General features: G+C 37.1%; 1 long non-coding RNA gene across 2 annotated transcripts in view; it reads right to left on the bottom strand.

The window, feature by feature from the left end:
- LOC132214955 (uncharacterized) overlaps window positions 1–17,404 on the bottom strand; it is a 94,672-nt gene that overhangs the window by 57,888 nt on the left and 19,380 nt on the right. For both annotated transcript variants that reach the window (XR_009448375.1, XR_009448376.1), the window contains exon 2: window positions 5,700–5,931. This is a non-coding gene — a long non-coding RNA (uncharacterized LOC132214955). The remainder of the gene's footprint in view (window positions 1–5,699; window positions 5,932–17,404) is intronic.

Raw genomic sequence — 17,404 nt, 5'->3', positions numbered from 1 at the left:
AAAGTGGGCAATATTAGACTTTTTTGAGCAAATACATAGTAAAATTGATAATTAATGTCTAAAATTTTTAAATATTTTCTAAACAAGACCTAAGCATTTAAAAACCTGACGAGTTTTAAGATGGCTTGGATTATTGCACACAAAAATTATTTTTAGATTGATGGTAAAAAATATCATAATTTCAATTATGGTACTTTTTGTGAGAGAATTATGAGGAACAACTAAGAAAACTATTTTATAAAAAGTGAGATAACTTTAATTAAGCTGTCAAACAATTACCAGTAGAATACAAACACTTTCTAAAAATATTAAAAATCGATTGAAAATTTGAAAAATTATAATCTTTTCTTTAGCTTTAGATGAGTCTTGTGACTCATGTAGGAGATTATTAATACATAGTTAAAATTTGTCTCAAAGGACCTTCCAATTTACAAATAAATGTTGTCAACTCATGACCTAGAAAATTAAGTTGTGATGTAGATACTTTGGCTTCTCCTGTCAAAACAAATTTCAGATATGAAAAAATCAGTTTCCATCTAAAAAATTCAATCTATTTTTCAAAACAAGAGATGATGTTTTTCTCATTGCTTCATTCCACTGTATAATGCACATTGAAAATATTTGTGCTCTGTCTCCTGAGAGTCTTGAATGTGCCATGAATGCGGTTGTTAAAGTAATTCAAATTTAAAGGCCATGGATATACATATATTCAAAAGTCATGAGCCATTGCTAGTTTATAGAAATGCTGAAAGGAATAAAAGACAATGGACTCAATAATCTAGTGCTCTTTGCTAATGTTCATTGAGTCATGAATTTTACAAAGATTTATTATATTAACTAGAAATAAAGATGTTTCTAAACAAAAACAAAAAAAAGGTGAAAATGGCAGAGTGATTTCTGTTTTCTCACTTATACCACACTGCATAAAAATAAGCTAAACTTGTGGCTCCAAGGGAAAGAAGTATTTGTGATCTAGATAGAAAGGTATAAGAATTTATATTAAAATAAAAACTATTCTTATTATAAATTCATAATAATGATTTTACACATTTTTCTAACATAATTGATATACAGAAGATGTTAATTGTAATCACCAATATTATATAAATTGGCTGCAAAGAGTAAGAAAATTTGAGGAATCCTCTTGATATTGATAAACTTTTAAAATAGTTTTTTTAATTTATAAAATACTTCCTTTGAATTAATGTTAATAATACTGAGTTGATACAAAAGTTAATGCATTTATTTAGTTTGGATATACATAGTTTGAAACTGATATACTTTTGCTTCAAAGGCAAATCAATTCTAAAGAATGATGAACCAGTTTTATCAATGTAGATGTCAATCATTTATATATGTATATATATTTTTAATTGATTTCAGAGAGGAAGGGAGAGTGAGAGAGAGAAAGAGATAGAAAATTCAATGATGAGAGAGAATCATTGATCGGCTGCCTCCTGCATTTTTCCTACTGGGAATCGAGCTGGCAACCCAGGCATGTGCCCTTGTCCAGAATCAAACCCAGGATCCTTCAGTCCGCAGGTCGACACTCTATCCACTGAACCAAACCAGTTAGGGCTAGATATCAATCTTAATAGAAAAAAAATTTTGTTAGCCACTTCAGTTATTAGAAAACATTTACATATTTCTGAAAACATATAGGTCTGTGAATCTTCTTTTTCAATGATAAATTTTATGAAATCTAACTACAGACCATATCTTTCCAGCAAAAATTTAGATCCCATACAGTATGTGCTGTAGCTTGTAAGTATAATATGCATACCAGATTTTCAAAACTTAGTATGAAAAAACTAATGTGAAATATCACATTAATATTTACAAAAAGATTAGTTATTAAAATTATAATATTTTAATGTGTTGGGTTAAATAAAGTATAGCAGGAGAATTATTTTCACTTTTTTCGTAGTTACTGTAACATTTATAGTCACCTACATGGCTCTCATTCTACTTCTGTTGTGCAGTGCTGATGTATGCTATGTTAGGGCTTGCTTGGGGAGTTCAGCTGATCTCGGAAGAATTTCACAGCATTATTTTGATCTAACATCCTTATAATGTTTGACTCCAGAGTACAAACTCAGAATGAAAAACAATCTGATGCATATTCCCCTCTAACATATTTTCCTGGTTTTCCACACTCCTTAAGCATAATTTCCCCAACAAATCAAGGCATACAGTATCCACATTAATTCCATAACACTGATCTCCCTCAACTCTAAGGCTGCTCTCCCCTCCCCTCAGTTTCCTATGACCTTCTACCTAAAGCTTAAGCCCTACATCCCCCTTCTCCAGAAATCTTATCTTTTTTTTCCATCCAAGTGCCTAAAAACACTGTGTCTGCCCTCTTTTCCTTCCCCTTCTGAATGTACACACATCTGCTGCTGCTAATTGGCTTCCTTTAGGGTCTCGTAGAGGGAATCAGACATTCTGATCGGCAGAGAGGTTATCATTTGGTCCATCTGGTTCTGAAAACTCTCAGAAGTTACTGTCTACTTAATGAAAGACATTCTCCTCACCTCTGTTAAACTTACAAAGAGGAAAGAAAGAAAACCCATGAGTTCATGCTTCCCTTGCCTCCAATTTGTGGCTCAGGAAAAAAAAATCAGAATTATTATGAAATATGAGTCAAAAGTTAAACCAAACAGACATATGTATCAGGCAAAGACTGATTTAGAAAGTGTTTTTGAAGATTAGCATGCAGAAAGGGACAAAGTTAAATGATAAAAAAAAAAAAACATGCTGTGCAAACTGAAATATTATGTAACAAATTAAGTTTGAAATTGTTTTAATTGGTATGTACATGTGGAAACAATAGAAATCCAACAAGAAAATATATCTATTTAATCTGAATGCACCCAGGCATTTTATGAATTATTTTATATGAGAATTCCAGGCAAGAGAATATTATAGCTCTTTAGTAATAGCAAATTTATCCTAAAATTAGTTTCTTTTCTCTTTTTCGTTTCCACAAGCCTACCGGGATTTTTAAAAAAATTAAAAAAAATTTTACAATGGTTTTCATGTAAATATTTATGTTTATGTTATGCTAAAATAGAGTGTTAGGCTAATCACTTCATTTTCTGATTTTTTTTTTTTTTAATCAGAAAAAAATCTAAGTCTAAGATTACCAGAATTTGTTGTTGTTAATTCTCACCCAAGGATATTTTTCCCATTGATTTCTTTTTTTAGAGAGATTGGAAGGTAGAGGGTGAGAGAGAGAAACATCAATGTGAGAGAGACACATTGACTGGCTGCCTCCCACATGGCTTTGACTGGGGCCAGGGATCCTGCTTCCCTGGGCCAGGAATCAAACCTTCAACCCTTTTGGTGCATGGCCTGACACTCCAACCACTGAGCAACACCAGCCAGGATACCAGTATTTAAAAAAAAATTCTTTAGCCTTTTCTCTATGCTGATTACTTAATGCTCTATTATACCTACTACTCTGAATATTACCATCAGTGTTCATTTCTTTAAATTGGGATAAGAACGGTAACTCCTTCATGGGGTTGTTGTGATAATTAAATGAAATAATGTGCCTGGCACAGAGGCATGCAAACACTGTAATTATTATCATCATTTGCATTATCATTATCTGATCCCTATCAGCATATTTGCATCCCATTTTATTATCAAATAACAATATTTATTAGAGTAGTGTCCAGCATATGGTGAAGTTACATCATAAGAACTTTTAATTGGCAACTAGAACTCTACATTGTCTGGAAAAAAGAGAGATGAATAATAATATTATTGATCCATTAGTCCCATGTTTATGTGTACCTTATAACTGAGCATCCCTGAATATGATTTTAGAATATATATATATATATATATATATGTCTTTTTATACAATAGACCACTATTTCAGGAGTAAAAACTATTATTGGGCTAAGTGAAAGATAGCATTTTTCTTTTACTCTTTCAATAAAGTGAAATGTACTTTATGGGCAACTGAAGGGATTTTCAATAGTAATTTTTATAAATGCAGTGTTAAGTGCTACTTTCAGAATCTAATTCTGCCATCACATGGGACTACATTAGGTGGGTCAAACCTGCCTGTTGGCAGTTTCTCTTCATTAGCTGAGAGTCTCTGAGATTACAGTCATCAAGTCTCTTCCTCTCTTACACAGAAGTGAGAGAGAAGCCTGGAAGGCACTTGCAGATGCTTTTGTACAGATTCCAAAAGCACTGGCAACTCCTGGGGGTCTTGAATAAGAAGTATGACTGATTTTTTAAGACACTAAACTGATTTTAAAAAAATGTGCCTCAAATTTTGTTGCCTTATAACTCTGAATCCAAAGCATCGATTGCCTATATTGCTTTAGTGCAGCAATTTTCAACTGGTGTGCCACAAGAATTTTTAAAGCATTCAATACCTGGCTGTTTAGTCAGGGATACTGACCCTTTTCCCTTAGATCAGCGGTTCTCAACTCTGGGTCGTGACCCCTTTGGGGGTCGAATGACCCTTTCACAGGGGTCGCCTAAGACCATCGGAAAACACATATATAATTACATATTGTTTTTGTGATTAATCACTATGCTTTAATTGTGTTCAATTTGTAACAATGAAAATACATCCAGATATTTACATTATGATTCATAATAGTAGCAAAATTACAGTTATGAAGTAGCAACAAAAATAATTTTATGGTTGGGGGTCACCACAGCATGAGGAACTGTATTAAAGGGTCGCGGCATTAGGAAGGTTGAGAACCACTGCCTTAGATTGTCAAATTAAGAAAACAAAGCAAACAAACAAATGACAACAGCCAACACAACAAGGAATGAATCAAAATTATGACTATTTTTTTGTCAGATTGGCAAAAATGTATTTTTTTGGTGTGTCGCAAAATTTTAGTAATTTGTTTATGTGTGCCACGAGAAAGGTTGAAAAAGGTTCAAAATGCTGCTTTAGTGCGTACAATAGAGAATAAAGTCGTTGCTCAATTTGGTATTTTACGTTCAAGTTTTGTTTTTATGGATTGAGAGCAAGATAATATCTACCGAGTTAGTTTTTTATGAGAAAAACAAAACAGGATTTCTAGGTTTTTTAATTGTTTCAGAGTGGAACCTGAAATTCAAGGCATAGAGCTCTCTTCTCCTATTTTATGAAGAAATATATAATAGAAGGTGCTTTTTTCAAATAGAAAATGGCACTGGAAAGCTCTTTCACCTTTGAGATTAGGAAGTGTGGGGCCATAAAACCAGCTGACTGAGGTGAGGATAAGACTGCTGCCTCTTGGGTGGGGGTTGGGGAGAAGGAAAGAAAAGATGATAGACTTTCTGATCTGGAATCTGGACTGAGTGAGGGGAAATCAAAGGATATCCAAACTTCTGCTCTGCTTCCCTCTGCTTCATGCAGCATGGTGCCAGGGTGCCGGCTCCGTGCAGGCAGGCAGGAGGGTCTATGCACAGCCTGGGGCAGCGCGCTCCTGGTCTACAGTGTATACGGGACACAGACAAAGTCAGGATGTTCCAGCTTAACTATGCGAAGGAAGAAGTAGGTGGCAGAGAATTAACAGTAAGAATAACGAAGCAAAGTTGGGCATCACTGCCAACAGGTCACCATGGACCAGGGGAGGAAACCTCTGCGAAGTTGACAGCCCCAAGGAAAGGCCATGAAGTCTTAGAGAATCAACACTGGTCGGGGGAGGAGGGAATCAAAAGTCAGGCCCTACCTAGCACAGGTTTGCTGAGCTTCATGGAGTAATCGCTCTGCTTTGCCTGAGAGCACAGACCTCGAGCACCATAATACACAGGCACTTCTGCAAGTTTATGTAGCAATGACCAAGACCAGTGCCAAGACCCGTGCCAAGACCCGTTGGATGTTCCTCAATTAATTAGCAGGACTAGCAGAGGATGACATGTGGGTCCAAGTTCACTTTTCCTTGTCCTCATGAAATTGCATGCCTTAAAAAAGAGATAAGAAATCCAAAATAATTGAGTATTTACCCTGAAGAGACTGAGTTAACCCAAGAGCCTTTTAAACAAAGAGACGAAGTTGCCATATATCATCAAGTTTCAGGATTTTTTGTTTGTTTGGGTTTTTGTTTTGTTTTGTTTTGTTTTCAAATCAGAGAAAGAAAGGATCAAGGGCAAGATGATGTCGATCACAGAACATAACAATGACTATTTTGGCACATATACATTTTAGTGTGTAAATTTTAACCTTGCTCCAGGAGCATCTGAGGGCTGTTCAAATCTCTATCCGATGTTATGCAAACCCTACACTTGAACACAGCCCAGGTTAGCCTTCTCTCTCTGTTGGTAAAAGGGTTGGCATATGCTAGAAATTCAGTACGTGAGTCAGATACCATTAAATGTTACTTGGAATGTAGAGTGAGACCTAGGAGACCTTTCTATATGAATCAGATAAAAATGAAAAAGAAAAGATATTCTCATAGCAAAAATGCCATTTTTGGGTGGCAGTGATTAGGTATCATTTTCACTGCTATCCCACAAGTATCTCTGAAAGGGGAGAACCCCATGACTTGTGACTGCCAGGACTTGGCTGTTAGACATCCCCCTAAACCAGCGGTTCTCAACCTGTGGGTCATGACCCCTTTGGGGGTCGAACGACCCTTTCCCAGGGGTCGCCTAAGACCATCGGAAAACACATATATAATTACATATTGTTTTTGTGATTAATCACCATGCTTTAATTATGTTCAATTTGTAACAATGAAAATACATCCTGCGTATCAGATATTTACATTATGATTCATAACAGTAGCAATATTACAGTTATGAAGTAGCAATGAAAATTATGTTATGGTTGGGGGTCACCACAACATGAGGAACTGCATTACAGGGTCGCAGCATTAGAAAGGTTGAGAGCCACTGCCCTAAGCAATGGGCCTGCTTGAGAAGATCACTGACAATGCCTCACACTGGGATCACTTATAACCCCAGGGAGTCAGTCCTCTTGGAATTTATTTTCAGTTGTTCAATGACACAATTCTCTTGATCCACAACATTTTGCTCTTCTTTCCCCCACATTCACATCAGACCAACCCACAAAAATGAATGTTCAATAAATCATTTCATACTCTTGCCGCTTACAAATCGTTTCTGCTTTATTTTTGGTAAATCTCCACTTGTTTGCTATTCAGATGTGCCTTTTATTTTAAGGAGCTAAAGAGGCAAATCATTTTTAATTGCCCTGCAAATATTTACATCCTATACATCCTGTGATTACAGCAATTACACTTATCAGTTTTCCACCCCCTGCTATAGTAACCACAACATTGTCGTGAGGAAGTCATGAAGGAAAAAAAAATAAAAATGCTACAGCAGACTCATTCAGCCTTGAGTCCAGTGGAAGAAGAAATGCCATCCCTCACTAACTTGAACTGCAAAATTATTTCCCACCCTCAGAGCAATTGGTCCTTTCCCACCACTGAGGGGCCACCTCTGTTGCAGGACTGAACTGTTACCTCGGAAATACCAAGAAAGACTGTTCTATTACAATGCTGTGTCCTGTAAATACTTGAGTTATGCCTGTAATTGCCCTAAAAGGCATTGCCTGCTGTGCTTGCTGAAGTCCAAGGGCAGTTTGGAAGGCAAGACTGAAAGCTTAAATAGCCTTGATTACTGGCTGTTACTTGGTTATGAAGCGACTGGGATACGAGGCAATAGTTGATATTTGTTTCTCATTTACCAAAGAAATGCTTCTGGAACTCTTTCATGGATGATAATTTAATTCATTCCGATTCAGGTATACATTCAGGCTATTAAGTGTTTCCCCCGACCCCTTAAAATATGTAGCAAGTGCAGAATTTCTTGCTCACAAATAGACCTTTCTGATAATCTGAGTGTAGGATGAATCTGTATACATTCTGGGCCTTGGAGGTTTCCTGGCCTTTTCCCTGGACTCTTGCTCTTGGGATAGATTAGATTTAGAATCTGCAAAGAGCAACCCCCTGTGGCAGGCTGGTTGGGGGGTATTGTGAGGTTCCGCAAAAGTACATGATGAGGCAGGCTTGTGTTTGGTTTGTGTGGAGCAACAGTGACATCCAGTGCTAAGACAGTTGATGTGAAGAGCCCGAAATAGTAACATCACATCATGTCTTGGTAAATGAACAAATATCATGACAAGGGAAATGTGGTTAAGATGAGTGTCCTCACTAAGAGCTGCTAACAACAGGGGCAAATCAGGTTCAAGGTTAGAGAGAACATTCACAGGGCACATTCTAGCAGAAAGCCGTGTTGCAGACTTATGTTTCATTTCCAGCCTCACTTCTGAGAAATCAGGCAGTGCCCTGGGGCACTCAGCACCCTCTCAGTTTATCTCTGGGTACCCTCTCTTCACTTTTGTCTCTGAGATAGTGGCGGGGCCCTTGAACTCTGAGTACTCTGTAAGTGTATCTCTCGTACTCACTAAGTTTATCTGTAAAATGGAGATGGAGACACCATTCCACTGTTCGACTATCAATGTGTCAGGTTAGCATTAATTGGTCTGGAGTTAGCCTTTCTCCAGGTGTAAGATCAATCCTTAGAGACATCACTAAAGATATAGAAATGACCAACCAGCTTGTAACTTTATTGGGATTATTGCAGATTTTATTGCGGTCTTCTCTCCAGGGGAACATTCATTTCTCGGTGCTCTTTCTATCATTATCAACAAGCACTGAGAAAGCCATATGCCAGTCTGTGTATTTCTTCACACTGTATGGGTGATTGTTATATTGCTGCCTGCTTAAAGAAGAGTTATTTTCTGATGCCACAATACAAAGCCTTGTCTATTTATTTGATGTTTACAATAAATATTACCTTAAATAACTACTCCTAATCAATATAGAATATATTGAATACCTATTATAAGCAGGCACAGTGGTAGGCCCTCCTCATACATTAAATTTAATGTTTACATTATCCACATAAAGCAGGTTTTGCCTACACTTTATAGATGAAGAAAATGAAGTTTCAGGGGCTCAGTAATTTTCCCAAGTTCATAAAACTGGTAAGTGGAGATTTCAGGATTTGAACCCAGACTTTCTGGCACTGCTATGCCTTTTCTGCAAATGGAATACAGAGTCCTGAGTCACATGGGTAGCATTTCAAGGATCCATGAAGGCCACGTGCCTGGACCTCTCTGTGAGGAAGAGCCTGTGATAATTAATTTTTATGTCAACCTCCCTGGGCCATGAGGTCTCCAGAGTGCTGGTTAAACACTGTTTCTGGATGGGTCTGTGAGGGTGTTCCGGAAGAAGATTAGCATTTGAATTAGTAGACTATAAAACAGATTGCCCTCCCTAATGTAGTGGGCATCATCCAATCAGTTGAGAGCCTGAAGAAAACAAAAAAAGCAGAGGAAGGTTGAATTCATCTCTCCCTAACTTCTGGGCGTGGGACATCAATCATCTCCTGCCCTCGGTGCCCCTGGTTCTCATACCTTTGGACTTGGACTAGAAATACATCACTGACTCTCCTGGGGCTCCAGCTTGCAGGTAGATCGGAGGCCATGAGACTTCTCAGCCTCCATAATCACATGAGCCAATTCCTTATAATAAATCTATCTATTTCTATCTATTTTCTCTCTCTGTTCTATCGGTCCTGCTTGTCTGGCAAACACTGATTACTACAGAGCCTTAGCTCTAGTTACAGTTTTTATATTTAATACTTTTACACGTGTGTGACACATGAACTACATGTAAACCCAACTAAATTTTAATCTCCTTTACAGCAGTGATGCTAGTTTTATTTTTTTCGTTGCCATAGACTTTAACACAGTTTTAGATACATGTCAGTTCCTCCTTTTATATTTGTTTACAATGGAAAGATGAACCAAAAATGACCTGACCCTCAAATTTTGATTCCTCTCATTCCCTTTCAAATGCTTTCAAAGAGCAGGGGGTGGGGAGGGTGTAAAGACAGTCTTTTCAATGAGTGGTGTTAGCAAAACTGGACAGACACATGCAAAAAATATAACCCCACAATGAAACTAGACCACTATCTTATACCATATAAAAAATAAACTCAAAATGGAATAAAGACTTAAATGTTAGACCTGAAACTATAAAAATTCTAGAAGAAAACATAGGCAGTAAACTCTCTGACATTGCTCTTAGTAATATCTTTCTGGATATATCTCCTTGAGTATGGAAAAAAAAGAAAAAAAATAAACGAATGCGACTACATAAAAATAAAAAGTTTTTTTGCACAAGAAGGAAACCATCAACAAAATGAAAATACAACCTAGTAATGGGGGGAGATATTTGCAAATGAAACATCTGATAAGGGATTAATATCCAAAAATAGATAAGAATCCCATACAATTTAGCACAAAAAAAATCCAATTTAAAAATGGTCAAGGGAGCTCCAGTCGCGCAATCGGTTAGCGCGCGGTACTTATAAAAATGGTCAAGGACCTGAAAAGACGTTTCTCCCAAGAAAACCTACCCAAGGCCACGAGACATGAAAAGATGTTCAACATCACTAATTATCAGGTAAATGCAAATTGAAAACCTCACTGAGATATCACCTCATACCTGTCAAAATGAGTCTTAGCAATAAATCAACAAACAAGTGTTGAGTGGCTATAGAAAGAAGGGAACCCTTATGTTAGTGGGATTGTAAACTTTATGCAGCCACTATGGAAAATGGCATGGAGATTAAAAATATTAAAAATAGAGCTGCCATGAAATCCAGCAATTACACTTCTGGGTGTTTATCCAAAGAAAACAAAAACACTAATTGGAAAAGGCATATGCACTTCTATGTTCACTGAAGTATTACCAGTAATAGCCAATATATGGAAGCAACCTAGGTGTCCATCAATAGATTATTGGGTAAAGAAGATGTGTAACATATATACAAAGGAATATTATTCAGTCACAAAAAAAAATAATGAAATCTTGCCACTTGCATGGATGGACCTAGAGAGTATTGTGCTAATTAAAACAAGTCAGAGAGAGTAAAACAAATACCATGTGATCTCACTTATATGTGCAATCTAAAAACACAAAATAAATGAATAAACAAAACAGAAACAGACCCACAGATTCAGAGAACAAGTTGATGGTTGCCAAAGGGGTAGGTGTGGTAGAATGGGAATAAATGAATAAGATAAAACCTGTCCACTTCAAACAAAAAAAGAAAAGTGGTGGAATCATGTTTTCTAAGAAACCCACATCACCTGGTGGCTTCTATTTGGATTCTATACACTTTTGGGTTCTGTGGAAGGCAGGGACCATGTCTTTTAGATTTTTGATAATCCGCAATACACAGTACAGTGATTTAGACATAGCAAATGCCCAATATAATTTAAATATAAAGACATATAGGGTTTTCTTCTGAATACTTTAGTTAGTAGGAAAGTAGTTTTATTTCCCAGAGGCAGAGAGAATATAGAGATACCAATTCCCATTTCTCAGATGAATAAGGCCTTTTGCTCAGAAGACTCAACCAATCCCTGTCTGCTCATGAAGAAAAGATCAAACAGGAGAAATCTCCTTTTCAGTCTAAAGGATGTATTTTGGAAGAATTCAAAGTACCCAGGGGGAGGAAGAGGGACCTTTGATATAATCTGATACAGAATTAATAAGTTAGCTCATGAACACACCGTTCCAGTATAGCACAAACTGAAGGAATGAACTAGAATCCATCTTTTTCTTTCCTTGTGATCCTTTGTGAGGCAAAATACAGGAGATGCAATTTGAGATAAGGAAATGTTGCCTGGCAGGTGTGGCTCCGTGGTTGAGTGTTGACCTATGAACCAGGAGGTCAGGGTTTGATTCCCAGTCAGGGCATATGCCCAGGTTGCTGGCTTGACCCCCAGTGTAGGGTCTGCGGGAGGCAGCCAATCAATGATTCTCTCTAATCATTGCTGTTTCTATCCCTCTCTCTCCTTCTTCTCTGAAGTCAATAAATAAATATTTTAAATCTTTATTTCTGCTAAAGAGCATGTGCAATGAGGGCTCTCTCGTAAGCAACTGAGTCTGTAGATTTTAGTACCAAGACTGGCTTACAATGCTTACTAATATGTTTATAGTAGTAAATAAGTGAATGAATAAATGAGTGACAAATGTTGAGTAGGGACTTTAATTTGGAAAATGAAGTCCAGAACAGGAAATACCGAGCTAACTGTTTCTGAACATGTTAGTCATGCACTGTTTAATACGGTAGCCGCCAACTGCACATGGCTATTTAAATTTAATTAATTAAATTGAAATAAAATTAGAAATTCGTTTTTTCAGTCTTACTAGCCACATTGCAAATATGCAATAGCACATGCATCTAGTAGTGACTACCATAAGGTGCGGTGCAACTATAGAACATGCCCATCAATATTGAAAGTTCTATTGAACAGTGTTCCTTTAGGTTATAGGGTTTAAGAAAGAAAAGGATGCCTTTAATGTTTTTTAAATGTTTGGTGTCTATCCCAGCTCATAAATAGAAAGTATTCAGAGCCTCAGGGCTCTAAGAGAGTTCTGGAATAAATGATATGCATCTGCTGGGTAGCACTGTGGGTTGTATTTCACAACAGCAAAGCCAAAAAAAAAACAAAAAAAAAAAAACTGGAATGAAAAGCTGTAGGGTAGGAAAGGATCCTCAACAAATCCTCTGTTCAGCTCAGACTCTGGTTATTTGCATTAGGTTCTGGAGATTCCAAGTTGTCCTTTTAGGACTCCTAGGACTGGGAACAAATCAAATTTTTACATTAAATTTTTTTTTCTTTGATTACAAAAGTTTATTGGAACAATTTATAAAACCAAAATAAATAAGCATGCAACATTAAAATTCTCCTAGTTTTATTTTCTTCCTAGAAGAGCACATTTTAGAAAATGTTCTTTGACTTTTTTCTGTGCATTTTTTTCCTTGATGTCATGCATCATGAACCATTGTCAATGTCATTGTTTTTAAACATTCTGCTGCAACATCTTATTAATGAGGGCATTTTATCACATTTGGTGGATTGATTATACATTACTTAACTGTCTCTAGTCAATGGGCATTGAATTCACTTTTGATGTCATGATTTTTTTTTTTTATGAACACACATTTAATAAACATCCTCACTGAAAATGCTCATATACTTCCTTAAAATTATTACAAAAGCTAGACATTCTGGATCAAATTATACGCACAATTTTAAGTCTTTTTTTGGCACACATTGCCAAACTGGCCCTCTATATTTGCATTTACACTTGAGGCTGCCGCTGCATTTTCACAAGAAGAACGCTCTTCTCATAGAACCAGGTGAAAGTCCTTGACTGTTACTCTTGGAGTTCAACATGGAGGAGGAGATAAAAGCTCATTTCAGTGGAATATATTTTAAAATCTTAGCTAGATTTCAATAAAATGCAGCAATGCTTTTGCTCTTGTCTCCATTTCTAGGATAATGCCCAAATTCTGGGGCATATTTCTGGCTTCCGATCTTGGCTCTGCTACTGGCTAGTTGGGAGACTGGGTACATTACTTGACTTCTCTAGCCGCTCCTTCCTTATCTGTAAAATCAGGGTAAAAAATAATGTCTGCCTTGTAGGATTGCTAGGGTTATATAAATTAATATTTGTGAAGGGCCTACAACAGTGCCCGGGCCTTAGTGAGCATTATAAAGTGTCTGTCGAGTAAATGGAATAAGGAAATCTCTTCTTAAGCCTGTTGTTTCACTTCTTAATGTTTTCAGAGTGCGTTTGTGTCTTTTCTGCCCACCCATTCAGATTTTATTGCTTTTGTTTCTTTGTGATAGCTTTCGGATGACCTTTTTAAATCTCTAATTTTTTCCTGTTATCTTGGATCAGACATGTTGGACTCTCTTGCAGGGACTGTTTTACATTGAGACTGAATAATAAGATATGTCATAATGTTAATAATTGCTAACACTGAACACTTAATTATGAGCCAGAAACGATACTCAGAACTTCATTGAAAATCTTCTTTAATCCTCACAAACATCTTCTAGAGTAAGTACAGCTATTATCCTCACATTAAATAGGAGACGACGAGAGATTAAGCCACTTTCCCAAGGTCGTACAAGCAGGAGCAGAGCTGGGCTAGAAGCTGGATTTTATCTGAAGCTTTTTATCACCACCTCCCCCGTTTCACTCGGCTTGCTTTTGATTAGCATGCTGTTGATGATGACAATAATATCAACAAAGCAACAATAAAAAGAGCTGCTCTTTCCTGGCAGCCTCCTATTGTTAGGCACTTGTTCTCATGTAGGCCTGTTACATTAAGCAAGGAGGCTGTTAGACTGAGGTGCTTCATTTTATTTTTTCAATTATAGGTTACATTCGATATTATTTTGCATTAGTTCCAGGTGTGTAGCATAGTAGTTAGACAATCATATACTTTGCAAAGTGTTCCCCTTTGCAAACATGGAGGTGGTTCTTAGGTCAAGGTGCCCTACATGATCAAGCTAAAATCTAAGCCCAGAAATGCCTCAAGGTTACAAAATCAAAATGCTATGAGGAACCAATCACAAAAAGGCAAGTGGGCTTTACTCTATGGCCAATCAAATAATTTTATTTATTTATCTATCTATCTATCTATCTATCTATCTATCTATCTATCTATCTATTTATTGCTTCTGCTCTTTATGTATGTCCAGGGCTCCTGTTCCCTAGCATTCCTACTACTTATGGTTTGGTGAGGCCCTAAGTGCTCAAATGAATTCTCAACATTTTTGGTATGCCTCAGTTTATTTTTACCAGGTATTGAAATAACTTCTTAGCGCCCAAATGGAAAACCTTGCCAAATCTGGTAGATATTATGGCTATTCTTTCTATCCCACCTCCTCAAGACCTGCAGGTGGGATCCTAGGGTGAGAATTCTTGCCAGAGTTAGCTCTCTGGGATCTCTGTGGTCCCCCAATCAAGAGAGGAAGGCAAAATTCCACGTTGTCCTTTCCTTTCCAGCTCCAGATTCTTGGGAATTTGGGGTACCCATTTGTTATCAATCCTTTCTCCCCCAAGGCAGCTATTTTCTTCTTATTTCAGTGCTTTGTGTCCTGAGAACTTGGTTTAGCATTCTGCCTGCCTGGGGCATGCAGGTTGTTTATTCTTGTGTATGCAGGCAGCTCAACTGTCAGATAGGGGACTCAAAAATATGGCCAAAGAGAAATGTGGGTTGTACTCCACGTGAAGCTAAGGTGTTGCTTACTATTGCCAGCTTTCAGGGGAATTCAGTCTTTCTTTTGCCTACCGTTGGAAGTGACTCTGAATCTTGGGAGGATGGTATCTTTTGCACCCTTGTGGGGGGGTGATGAGGGGGGAGAAGGGGACAGCTCTTTTGTTCATGGGGTCATTCAATACCGTCAGGGATGTTTATTGTTAGTCCCAGCTGAAACTTGACAAGATAGATGAAATATTTTTTTTTTTTGTTAGCTCTGTGGTATGAAGTTGGCCAAATTGGAAGCTGATATTCAGAGTACAATAGGAACTTCTTTAAAAAAATATTTTTATTGAATTCAGAGAGAAAGAGAGAGAGAGAGAGAAACATCAATGATGAGAGAGAATCATTGATTGGCTGCCTCCTGCACACCCCACACTGGGGACCAAGCCTGCAACCCGGGCCTGTACCCTTGACTGGAATCAAACCTGGGACCCTTCTGTCTGCAGGTTGACGCTCTATCCACTGAACCAAACCAGCTAGGGCCAACAGGAACTTTTTAAAAGGCTTCCTCCCCTAAAATAAAATGAAACTATGTACCCAGAGGTAAAGAACAAGCATTCTATACATTAACAGCTCTACTGTAAATTTAGAACACTGGAAGCATTTTATTTCTATCTTATTTGAAGATATTCTCCCTGATATAAGGAAGCAAACTAAAGATAATGTAACTGAATGGGTGCATTAGCCCCTTCATATCTTTCAGGTTGCAACCCAATTCTTTAAGGAACTGAAAGCAATTGTCCTACAAATGAGCCTAAATTTATTATTTGGATCTGTCTGTCATCAAGCCATGCTATGCTACTTCCTCTGGGCCTCCTCAATTATATACCATTTAGAGAAAAAAATCAATGTTTCTATTGAACATGTGTCAATATATATCTTTATATGTCTGGATTTGGGGGAACCTAGAGCATAATCTTCTCAGATGAAGCGGTATACCAATAGAATACATTCTTGTGAACAAGAATTACATATTGTTCTTTTACCACATATGAGTGTAAAAAATCAAGGCGACACAAAGTCCAGCTGCAGGAGGCCTATCTCTGCTCTTACAGTGGGAGGGGGTGGGTGAAAGGCTATAGATCTAGTTTATGGTTTGCTTGAAGCATTAATATTTATCCTTTACTGCCAGGAATGCTTGTGAAGCTCTGTCACTCTAATTTGAAAATGCTTTTGAGGAGGGCTCCACACTGTCTGCCCTGAAATGGGACCTTGCTATTCTTATTTGTAAACTGTCAGCATGAGGCAGGAACTAACCATTAGCAAGATTTGCTTTTACAAAAATTTAAAGCGATTGGGAAAACCCCAAACCTCTATAACTCCAACTTCTTTTATTCCTTATAATTTTCTTTCTTTTGTGCCTTATGGAAAAAGCATAGCACCCACTGGGTTTTATCATTCATTTTTTTTTTGACTTTTAATTATTAGATGATTTACGTAAATGCTACATTTGCAGAATCAGTTCATGAACATAGGTTATAAGAGAATCAAAGAGCATTGCAAAGAGTTTTGCTCTGTCCCCTCCCCGCTCTTAAAAATGTCTATATGTTTAATTCTACTATGTGTCTCCACCCCTAAACAGCAGATTGTTTTCTTTGATTTGGGGGAAATAAGAAAGAATGACAATGTGGGAAAATTTTCTCAAAGCTATTTTCAACTTATAGAATCATAATTTACTCTGAGATTCTGATGTTTCCTTCTTCATTTTTGAAATCTTATTTCTCTAATGAAGGTATGGTGATAAAAAAAATAACTAATTAAAATGTTCTTATGTTCCAAAATAAGATACTGATATCCTTATGGTGCCCCTTATCCTTTAAAAATTGTCACTGTTTGGTAAACTCCTGAGCCCTCATATTTTAGAGAATAACTAAAAAACCCTAAAGCAATTATGGGAGTTCTTGGAGGAAGGCCTAATAAAGGACGCTAAAGCAACTAACTATTTTCCAGTGTGCTTGCTTCTAGAAGTCTAATTAAACTGAGCCATTGATAATAATGTTCTTAGAATTCACTGTACATACCTGATACATAAAGCGAAGACGCAGCCTGTTTTTATTTTGGAAAGGATCTACATGTTTCTGCTTTTACACCTTTGCTTCAAGTATTCGTTAAGTTAGAAATGCCATCCTCCTGTCTTTGCCTACTGAAATCTTCATGTCCTTAGTGCCTAGTTCAAATACTTTCTCTTTCATGAAAAAAAGTCCCTGATTGCTTCCACCTCCTTCTTCCAAATATTGGAATGTTTAGCATAAATCTTCCTCATATT

Source organism: Myotis daubentonii, chromosome 13 (assembly GCF_963259705.1).
Source record: "Myotis daubentonii chromosome 13, mMyoDau2.1, whole genome shotgun sequence".
Taxonomy (NCBI): domain Eukaryota; kingdom Metazoa; phylum Chordata; class Mammalia; order Chiroptera; family Vespertilionidae; genus Myotis; species Myotis daubentonii.
Note: the sequence above shows the minus strand (reverse complement) of the source record. Positions and strands in the feature narration are given on the sequence as shown.